General features: G+C 36.7%; 1 long non-coding RNA gene across 1 annotated transcript in view; it reads left to right on the forward strand.

Annotated features, from left to right (window-relative positions):
• Positions 1-7,461: 7,461 nt before the first annotated feature.
• The window catches only part of LOC139750196 (uncharacterized), a 1,037,082-nt gene continuing 1,033,141 nt past the window's right edge, over positions 7,462-11,402 (forward strand). The window contains exon 1 of the long non-coding RNA XR_011713101.1: positions 7,462-7,782. This is a non-coding gene — a long non-coding RNA (uncharacterized lncRNA). The remainder of the gene's footprint in view (positions 7,783-11,402) is intronic.

The raw sequence follows: 11,402 nt of genomic DNA on the forward strand, positions 1-11,402 counted from the left end.
TGACTATTAACTTTAGGTGTAACGATTAGTATTCAAAGAGGAAAAGTATTTTTAACACTAAGATACTCAGCAGAAACTTTGACATCCAGATATTTATATAGCAGTGCTCTGTCATATTATTTTTTTTAAGCCAGCCATTTGTACAGCATTATTGATTTGCATTTTATGATGTCTGTGTATTTTAAAATTTGTCTATGCATTTACTTCTATGTCTGTATATATCTCTGGCTTTTTTGAAGTCTGCTTAGTTCATTAACTTTCTTGAATGAAGAATTTCAGAATTTATGTGGGTGTGTGGTTGTTATTTTGAACACAGTACTGGTTGATTCTGATTTTAACCACTATACTGTTCATCATTTAGGATATTTCTTTCGTAGGTGATTACATAGTGTTATTGATTTTCTTGTTTGAGAGTGATATGGTACAGGGAAAGGTATATATCATGGCAGTGGGACAGGTGATGATGATGGTGATATTGTAATGAATGCATTGTCATTTTCATACATATAATTGGAAGTGCAAACTACTGATCTACCCATTTTTAATTGTTAATATTGAAAAGAAAAGAGAGAGAGAGATAGAGATTATATTTGTATTAATGGAGGCTGAGCAGTGTTTAGATGACAGGCAGATGAGGAACAAGATTATCAGCATTGGGATGGCAGGTGCCAGGAATTCTAGTTGGCATGCTGGAAAGGGGGAAGTATAGAACAGCCTCCTGAGAAAAGATGGTGGTGTGGATATTTAAAAGGAGAATGAATTTTGGATTGGAGGCTTAATGGGGAAGAGGAAGAAGTTTTAGACTTTTTATTTATTTCAACTTATTCAAAATAGAATATGTAGATATTGCATTACCTTATGTTATAAGTAAATGAAGTATGAGAAAAGATAGCTTGGATATATGAGTAACAGCACTGGCACCATTCTCTTGAATATTTTTCACCTTTTTGTGTCTTTTTAAAGGTATTTGATTTATATTGATTCATTATGAAACTAAGTGTCCTATGTAGAATACTGGAAAACTTGCATAAAGTTGAAATTATGGCTTGGCTGGCTATCTACACCATTTTTATTCAAGAGACATGAAAGAATGAAGTGGACTTGACATTGTGTAGATGTTTGGTTCATTGCACCAAGTTAAGCCATGCACTAATCTATAGGTACATTGTTCAAAAAAGAATCTGAATATTAGATAATTTTATACAGTTTGACAAACTAGATAATTTTATTTCAATCCTCAAAATGCTATATTTTAGGTATATCGTTATACAGTTTAGAAGTGCCATCCATACAGATACATGATTTGTAATGTAAAGTATTAAATACATTAAGATTAATGTTTTGTAGATTAAAAATTTCTTACATTTTTTTTCATTTACTAAGAATTAGTAGAAGGAACAGAGAAGTGGGCCAGGTGAGGATATTCCCTCAGAGGCCCAGTCCTCTGTTCTTAACACTACCTTGCTAACGCGGGAAATGGCGAATAGTTTGAAAGAAAGAAAAGAAACATCTGATTTTTTTTTATTTGTATATCCATCTGTTTGTCATCATGAACCCCATTTCTAGTTCTATGGGGTACAACAGATACATCCATAGACCTCATCCCATGCCCAGGTTTTTAACAGGACATCCACATTCATGGAAATGCTTCTTCATTTTTCACTTTGAATTCCAAATTGACTTGTTAAGTGAAGCCAATGTCTCCATTCATATTACCTCTGTATATAGATGTTTCAGTTATATTTAATCCCCCATCACTCTTCCAGCAATTTTCCTTTGAAGTATCAATAGCCCAAATCAATTTCCACTTTATGCCTTCCCATCTCCTCTGTAATTTGTTTTCTTCCTTGTACTTTTAAGTGCATTACTGGCATAGCATCTGTAGAGAGATTATGCTTACTGAATACCACTGGATATCTGCGTGACTAACCCAGTTTGCCATAAGTAGTATGTAGTTAGCCTTTCCAGCACGTCCCATCACTAATTGGGAATCTATGGAGAATCTACTTGGACATATCAACCTAAAAGACTCATCCAACTGCTTTATTATGGTTTCTTTACACATATCCCTCTCATCTTTCTTCATTCACTCAATCATACTAATTTCATCTGTGCAGCACAAATTATCCATCTGTACTACTCATGATTTCATGTACCATACACTTTGATATTAATCTAGGTTTCACTTTTGTATGTCAGTTAGGACAAGTACTCCTTCATGTAAATTTTTTGCATGCTATGCACTGAAAATTTTCTCTTCACCAAAGCTTTTGATGCACTTTGATTTTCCTTTATGTGACTTACTGTCAAATTCAACTTTTTCTTCTGCCATTCTTGCTGAACTTTACTCCTAAGTATCTAAACTCATCCATTACTTTTATCTCTTCACCTTGCAAACTGATATAACACTTTGTTTACCCATCCTTTCAAACACTAGCATCTGTCTTTTATTTTCATGCATTTTTAGTATCCTCCTCCTACAAGCATCATCGAAGTGGTCCACTATTCTTTCCAGCTATTTCTTTGGTGTAATTAACAAAACAGAATCACATATATTCAGCAAAGGTAGCAGCTTCCATTCTGTTTCTCCATGGTTTAAGTTTTTCACCACAGTCTTTTCACTTCACTTTCATCTTACATAATGCCTTATCCATAACAATGTTAAAAAATACCTATAATGAAATCACACAACCTTCATGCACTCCTGCATGCACTGCTCATATACAAAGTTAGAACTTCCCAAAGAACTTTCTTATTCATTTTATCATATGTCTTGTAGAAAAAGAATAAATGCTTTTAACGATTTGTCTATAGAGTATTCTCAACTGTTTTGTGAGTGCAAAATTATACTCTACACACCCATTCTTCGAGCTAAATTTATTTTTTCTTCTTCTCCATCAAAGTGTTCCTCAAACATTTTAATATATTCAGCTACCATCTTATCATACACTTTGCCAGGTGTACAAAGGAAACGTAATTCTCTATAATTCTTTAACAACTTTTACATCCATTTCCATTGCAGTGGAAAAGTTGCTGTTTTTGACCTGTCATCAGGCTTATGACCACTTTTAAATGCTTCCATACATTTCCCTAAACCACTCCGCAGCAGTTTCATATGTTGTGTATATAATTTTCTGCTCTTCTAACTGACTTACATATACAGAATTTGTAGAGATTTTGGCAGGAAGATACTTCCATGCCTTAAGGCATCGAAGGCATAGTTACAAATATTGAATCATTTGCTGAGGAAATTAGCATGTTGGTTTGGCTTTAACATGGTGAAGTAAGGTATGTTTGAACAGAGAAACAAAAGCATATGAAAAGTTTGAGGTGTTGCTTTAGCAATTACACTCTGTCTTTTATGTATTACCAATACACCATATCTAATTTGATAGGTTGGGTGAAGTACATACAATCACTGCAACATCACTCAATACACATCCTGAACCCATGCTCATTTTGCTAAGATGAAACGTTTATTTCCAATCTTATAAAAGTAGTTTTTACTTTTTCACTCTACATTTTCAATTAATATGTTAATATGTTTAATATGTTTAGGCCAGATTTCTTGCTTTCCATTCCATCCTACTCAAAGAGCCCTTTACCTCTCAGCCTTATTTCATACTAACCTGTCTAATTATTCCTTTCTGTAAGTATCTACAAATTCCATTCACAAAGGAGAAAACTGAAAGTAAGGAACTAGAAAAGATTAATACAGTAGTAAAGTGGGGAACAGTGAGAGAAAGAAATAGGAGAATAGTACTGCTAGAAGTGATGCACTGTAAATACAGTTAAAGAATACAGCAAACAGTGGGAAAATCAGATATTTTTAATGGTATTGCTTCAATGAGCAATATAGGTCTACTACCAAGTAGGTGCAGGAAATTTACTGTATTAAACAAAGGCAATTAAAAATCACTTCTGAAGTATGAGACTCCTTTTAGTACCTGATCTACATATGAATGATATTTATTCTAACAATGAAGAATAGTTGAGCTTTCAGAATTAGCAGTCTTCATCGAGTAGATTGGATGCTTGAAGCTGTTTCAAGTACTCCCAAATATATCCTTGTTTGTACAAGAAAAATGCCCTTATGATATCATTATGTAGTGATTGATCTGTTAGTTGTATTGTAAGAAACTATACTGAAAACTACAATCTTTATGAAGAGGCATAATTGTAATGGTTTTCTTTTTTATAACATTTGTGAGAAAGTTTATTCCTTTGTATATTAATGACATGCAGAAGTTGTGAAAGGGACTTGATGTGCAATTGTAAAATAATGTAGTGGTTTATATTTGTATTTGGAGTGTGCTATGATAATAAATTTTTTGCATTCAGCCTCTTTGTGTTATAAACCTAAGTACTGCAAGTAATGATGTATTAAGTATGCTACCAATTTTAGAATATTGAGACAACTGTTTTCTTGGTGCTACCTCACTGAAGCAGGAGGTAGCAATGCTGTTTCCTGTAGGGTGGGGTAGCGCCAGGAATGGATGAAGGAAAGCAAGTATGAATATGCACATGTGTATATATGTCTGTATATATTTATATGTCTGTCTCCCGCAGTAATGAGGTAGTGTTAAGAACAGAGGACTGAGCCTTAGAGGGAATATACTCACTTGGCCCCCTTCTCTGCTCCTTCTTTTGGAAAAAAAGGGAGGGGAGGATTTCCAGTCCCCTGCTCACTCCCTTTTAGTCACCTTTTATAACATTCAGGAAATACGTGGGAAGTGGGTGGGTGGGTTTGGCCATTCTTTTGTCTGTTTCCTTGTGCTACCTCGCAAACGCGGGAGACAGCAAATAAGTATAAAAAAAAAGATATATATTTTTTTCATACATATTCGCCATATCCCCATGTTATTGAGGTAGCGTCAAGAACAGAAGACTGAGCCTTAGAGGATAAATCTTCACTTGTCCTTCTTCTCTGTTCATTCTTTTGGAAAAGTAAAAACTGGAGGGGAGGATTTCAGCCCTTCACTCCCACCCCTTTTGGTTGCCTTCTACGACATGCAGGGAATACATAGGAATTTCCTTCTCCCCTATCCCCAGGCATGGAAGGGTTTGTTGGGCCTGGATGTGGATAGGGAGCTAAAGACTGAGTGGGAACGAATGTGGCATTTTTTGTCCGTTTTCCTGGCGCTACCTCGCTGAAGCAAGGGGGTCTCTGTACAAGGATTTCAAACAGAAACAGACCATTGAGCCCTTTCGAGGCTGTTTCTGATAGAGGAAGAGATCTCAGACTCATAGATTAGCATGGTACAAAGACAGATATTTCAGTAGGAAATATTGTTTCCTTTAGTAAGTGCATGATGAGCAAGAAATATGTATTAAGGTAAGGAGACTTGCATTAGTACTGTATTTCCTCCTCTTGTAGATGCAGATTGCCCTTTAAACAACTATTGATTGTGCATCCATAAAGGGTTTAAACAATGGGTCATATACAAGGTATATGACCAGAACATAAACCTAAAATCCAATTTCTCATTTGTTTCAGCTTCGGCAGCTTTCTGCTATAGAGTGTGGAGTCCATGGGTAATCCTTTTGTGGTTAAATGTAATATTCACACTCCATGCAGTCCATGATAGCGTAAGCCAGAGTTAATTTTGAAACTACCATTTCCGTTTCACCACCTTCCTAAAACATTGATTTACGTTTACCATTACGGTTTTTTTATTTTTTTGTCTTTAAAAGTATGTTAGTTTTACTCAACAAGTTATAGCTATCAGCTGTTTTGATGTCAAATATAAATCTAAGTCCTTTCGAAAATGATCGCTTGAAACAGGATTACTTCTCGGTTACAACCGTTTTCAATTTTATGAAAATTTAACTAATAGCAGTGATTAAATTTGACAATAATGTAACTTGAAAACTGCTAAATTCTACAAGATATAATGCTCTTTCACATACCACTCTCTTTAGAGCTATTCATCATTATCTTAGCAAGTTCGTAATTCACCACCTCACCTTAGCAGAGTCCTTGGACATACGCGTTGAATGAGGTCTTCTGGAACAAATTCTGAAACTGTCAGAAATGATGAAGAGAAGGTTCTGCAGAGACTTGCATGTGATGTTGAAGGATAGGCACGTTGAATGTTACCGACAATGCATCCACAAGTATTGGCTGTGTTCCTTGCTCGACAGGTTCAAGCTGGTTAGATCTGCCTAACTAAAGGAAGTCTTGCTCGGGTGAGTAGAATTCGAGTCCATGATGATTTCAGCCAGGATGAGATGAGGTTTGTGTTCAAGGAAGACTAATATCCAGGATCTGGAGATGAAAGTAGACATCATGCAGCAATATCTGTATAAGAAAGAAGAAGCAGCTATCTTCCAGATCTGGAGCAGCCACACGAATCCCATTACACTTGATAACACTACAGCTAGGAGGGCAATTGGAGGTGTGATTGTATGGTCGGTAAAAAGTTAGATACTCTGTCTAACCGAGCAAGGCGCAACCCATCAGTGATAGAAGGTTGTGGGACCACGTTTGTCCAGGTGACAGATGGGGGCATCTGCGGAGTGAATGTAAGTTTGCTATCGTGGACTCCACTGGGGCGGAATATTTAGATCGGGTTGATCAGGAGACGGGACATTTATAGGCCATATAGCAGAAAAAGCCGTCACCTGTAACAAGGTCCTCATCAAGAGCACATGTATGAAGGACATATGTCAATGGTGGGCAGTACCTACTGCTGCTGAACATGACGTTTAACCAGGCTTTATATGGTCGGATATACTGCACTATAGAACTAGTATGGATCATTATCTGATAAGCTGATGTTTGAAGTAACTTGAGGGAGGTGTTGCACGGCTCTGAAGGGGCCAGGGAATATATGGCTGCAGATTACAGTTGACATCCCCTCCGATTACACAGCCTAGATGGAAAATTTGTATATATATCGTCGAGTGGGGCTGCTAGATTGTGAAGAGCTGAGCCTGGAATCTCAGATGGTCATCCTTGTTTCAGTGACCTGAATGAATATTTGATTAATATTTCGATTAGCATTGTTTGCTAATTAAAGAAATGTCAACGAAGTAATTTTTCATCACATCATGACAGCGTCATCAGCAATATTTAAGAAATGGGTGTGTTTAACATGGGATAACTGACTTTCATTGGATCATGGTCAAACTGACAGGCATCCTCCGTACTACAGTCAGAGGACTTTGTCAATGGCCCATCTGCATATCAAAATTACTTTTTATCTTTACTGCTTGATTTCATGAACGTGTTGTGTTGGGTGTATGTACCACGGTGACACCAAACTTCAAATGCGGTTCTGAAAAATTCCTAGAAAAAACTTTTGAAAATATTAAACATACGGTTTAATTTTATTCTTGTGCAAATTAATGCTATTTTGCCATCAGGATCTTTTCTGAGTTTAGGGAGTTTTATTATTTTTGAAATGACGTCAACCTGAATCGCTGAAGTCAAAGAGTCGGCCATTTTGGACAAGAAAGTTTTCTATTTTGGTACGGTGATTTTAGTGTTTTGGAATATTAGTGAAAAAACTGAACTTCTAAATCGTTAACGCGGTAATATCTTACTAGAACACTCTATCTTATATTGAAGATGCAATATACTAAGTTAAATTGACACTGATGGGATGAAATGACCCGTATGACAATTAAAAAGTGAAAGCCTTTCTGAAGTTAGTGTTGACGCTTTTGCCACCTATAGTTAATGTGGATGTTGTTAGTTTTCCAACACCTACCAGCAACTCGTGTGTGGCGGTGTCTGACGGAAGCTCCTTGTGTTGTTAGAGAAGGAATAATTAGAAGGTAAGACAACAAGAATGAAAGATGCCGTACGAAAGTTTAGCAAATGAAGTTCAGGGAAAGTGGACGGGGCTACACTAGCCCATAGTGGAGATGATGCTAAACCTATGATAGATTATTTTTGTTACTTCGTGTGATTTGAGATTTGTTAAAGCTATGCACAGAACCAAACGTGAAATACAAGGTAGATGTTAAAGTCATAGCACAAAAAGTATCGTTGTATTTCTAATACGTTATAATTCTTTTTTAATAGATTAGTAGTATATTTAAATGTTTTGTCTATGATAGTTTTTAATGTTTCAGAGCCAATTTTTGGTCAACTGACTGTTAAGGAACGAAAAGAAATTGGCTGTTTGGTAATTATGAACATAAATTCATTTAACATTGCGTTTGCGGCACAAATGATATATATATTAGGTTTGCGATAGTGAAGCCTTGTTTGATGGTCATTAAGATATCTTTGGGTAAAAATAAATCAAAGCAAAAGCTGGGTCACGCTCTGATAGACAATTAAAATGATTTGGTGTTTCCAGTACGGTAGACGCCCTACACAATTGTGCCACTTAAATATTGTTCTATTGTATCTAAATATTTCATTAAAACTGCTACACTTATTTTCATTTGGCTCATAATTAAACAATTAAAATCATGCAAAACCTCATCGCAACAGTGCCTGAATTATAATGCAAATTAACCTATCCTCGGTGAAAAAATAGCCTATAAGCTATTTATATATTAATATCCGTTATTTATGCTGTGGACGGGGTTAGAACAGTATATCCTCATTACCCTCTGCACTAACCATGGTATTTTAAAAGTATTTATTTTTTGTTCTCTTTGAACGTTATTGCGTGGACGTTTAGATGAACTCTTTAAGATAATTTGATAAAGTCAAGATAATTTGAGGAAGGTAAAGATAATCTGGAATGGTAACGAACCAAAAATGAACTGAAGTGGTAGACATTTTCATGATGAAATCCGTTTCTTTTGACATCGTAAGGCACTGCCCTGTTATTAATGGTAGTATAGAAAACATGCCAGAGAGATATGATACGCGGTCTAACGGGACCACATGGAAACACCTACATGCTGTTGGTATATGCCATGAGAGCTATGCGTTAAGCTTACCTAATGGCAAAATCTCGTCATAACCTTTCTCTCTCTCTCTCTCTCTCTCTCTCTCTCTCTCTCTCTCTCTCTCTCTCTCTCTCTCTCTCTCTCTCTCTCTCTCTCTGTAGCCGGGTGTAGGCAGAGGTCTGAAACGCATGCCCCACGTTCAAAGGAGAGAGAGAGAGAGAGAGAGAGAGAGAGAGAGAGAGAGAGGGGGAGTGTACTCCGTGGTCGGAGAGGTTCATCTATCGCGGATGGCGCCGGGCTAATGGCTATTGGAGCCCCTTGGCCGACACCCGACTCCCGAGGGCGGTGGTGGGAAGCGGCCGACCACGACCGACCCCGTCGGCCACGGTAGCTTATCATTAGCATCCTTTCCTGCTCTCCCTGGGAGGGCTTCCTCACCACTCAGCAACCAATAGCAGATATCTGGGAGATCTGCTGGTGTGTGTGTGTGCGTTTGCGTGTACATTTTCCATTTCTGTATACATGTATTTTATGTGTATTGTTTATATTGCGTTTATTGAATTTATGTATGTATATTGTATACTCATAATTCTCGGGTACATCTTGAGTATATGCTTGTCTTTTGCCCTTTTAGTATATTTTCCTTTTCGCGTATTACCAACACGGCTTTCTTGGTATAAAGTATATTGATCTTTCCATTGCGACAGATTTTAGTCAGTTTATTCCTGTGGATCTCGACATCTTTAAAACATTTGACGAGGTGTGACATATTTGCTTACTATCTTCCCTTCTTTTCTCGGGTTTTCACTTTCCTCGAACGGACAGCTTTCCTTCAAATCTTTCCATTGCAGTGGATGCTGATGGAGCGATCTTCCTCTCTTATCAACATTGTTTCCATCACGGTTTTGTTCTGTTGCCTACCCACCTTTCTAGTTTCCATAAATGATCTTTCTTCAACCTCTGTCTGGCCGTCATCACTCTTACACCCGCGATTCCGCTGTACCCACTTCAACAGTCTGTTAACTCTGCTGAGTATTGCCATATTACTTCTTTAATTTCCTAATGCTCTGCTTGTATTCATTATCATTATTGTTATGAATGTTCTTTTGTTCATAAAGTCGCTTCAAGCTTCATTATTTCACAAAAGATTTATTTGGTGTAAATGTTCATTTTTGTTGTATAGATTATTCGTAATTAATGAATTTTTCAAGGGACATGCGCATTTTTTTTCTTTGATGTGAAGAAATGCGCAGTATTTGAGGTCCTGTATTCCCATACTTTATTCTAAAAAAAAATTAAAGTTTGAGGTGTTATTTATATGGTGTATTGTCGGTTTATTTTGCATACGGTTTTAGTTGCTAAAGTGCCACAGAATGCTTTAAGCAGAAGAGTTGTAAATTGTTCATAGAATTCAACATTGTAATGTTATGCACACAATGTCTTAGATGTCTGTAAGTTTTTAATGTTCATAATGTTGCTTCAAACGCCAGCATTTCATAAAGAAGATTATTTAGGCTCCGTATTCATTTGTGCTTTAAACTTCATATGACATATGAATTCTCAAAGGGCAAGCAAAATTTTTCTTTGGCGTAAAAAGATAGCTACTATTTGAGTTGATATGCCTCTCTACCATTGTTCTGGAGAATGTTGTAGCTTTAAGGGATTATCTTTATGGTATGGTTTATCATCAATACATTATCCATACTTTTTTGTGATCTTGATGGCTGATACAATATATTTTAATTTGTTTTATATGCTGTTTGTAATGAGCATATTTCAGGTAAATATCGGTAAAGTTTTTGGAACTCTTTACCCTCTCATGTCTTTCCCAGTAACTGTGACCTGGCACAGTTTAAAAGATAGGTTTTAAATTCCTCCAAACTTCGTAAATGCTTTCTTTCGCCACTTCTTTTTCCCTTTCATTAACCTTTCAATATTTCAGTTAAGGCTTGGCTTTAATGTGGACTTTTGACCGTGATTGGAGCCTCCAACGTGATATATATATATATATATATATATATATATATATATGATCTGTTGGTGTTTGTATAAAGAACAATAGATTACATATACATATATGTAAGAGACATGTGACTTCTGTTGTCTCATGTAGGATTGACAAAACCAGTGAATTAATCAAATGAGAGGACGTGTCCTTTCAAATATTTATCCTCCCGACCAAAACGGAATGAAGAGCGTTTCTGTGTTTATATATATACTGGTGTTGTGTCATGGGAGTATAGGAGTGTTTGGGTATGTGGTGGTGGCCATGTGGTGACATAGCGGTTGTGGCACGAGGTGGAGTGACCATGTGATGCGGTTGTGGTGGTGCTTGGAGAGAGAGAGAGAGAGAGAGAGAGAGAGAGAGAGAGAGAGAGAGAGAGAGAGAGAGAGAGAGATTCTTTTAGCATTATCTGCAAATAAAAATGCAATAAGTATTAGTATTTCTGTACATAGCTAGCACACACACACACACACACACACACACACACACACACACACACACAGGTTTTCGAGTGATGTCAAGGTCACAAGTAGATTTAGGA

Source organism: Panulirus ornatus, chromosome 9, assembly GCF_036320965.1.
Source record: "Panulirus ornatus isolate Po-2019 chromosome 9, ASM3632096v1, whole genome shotgun sequence".
Taxonomy (NCBI): domain Eukaryota; kingdom Metazoa; phylum Arthropoda; class Malacostraca; order Decapoda; family Palinuridae; genus Panulirus; species Panulirus ornatus.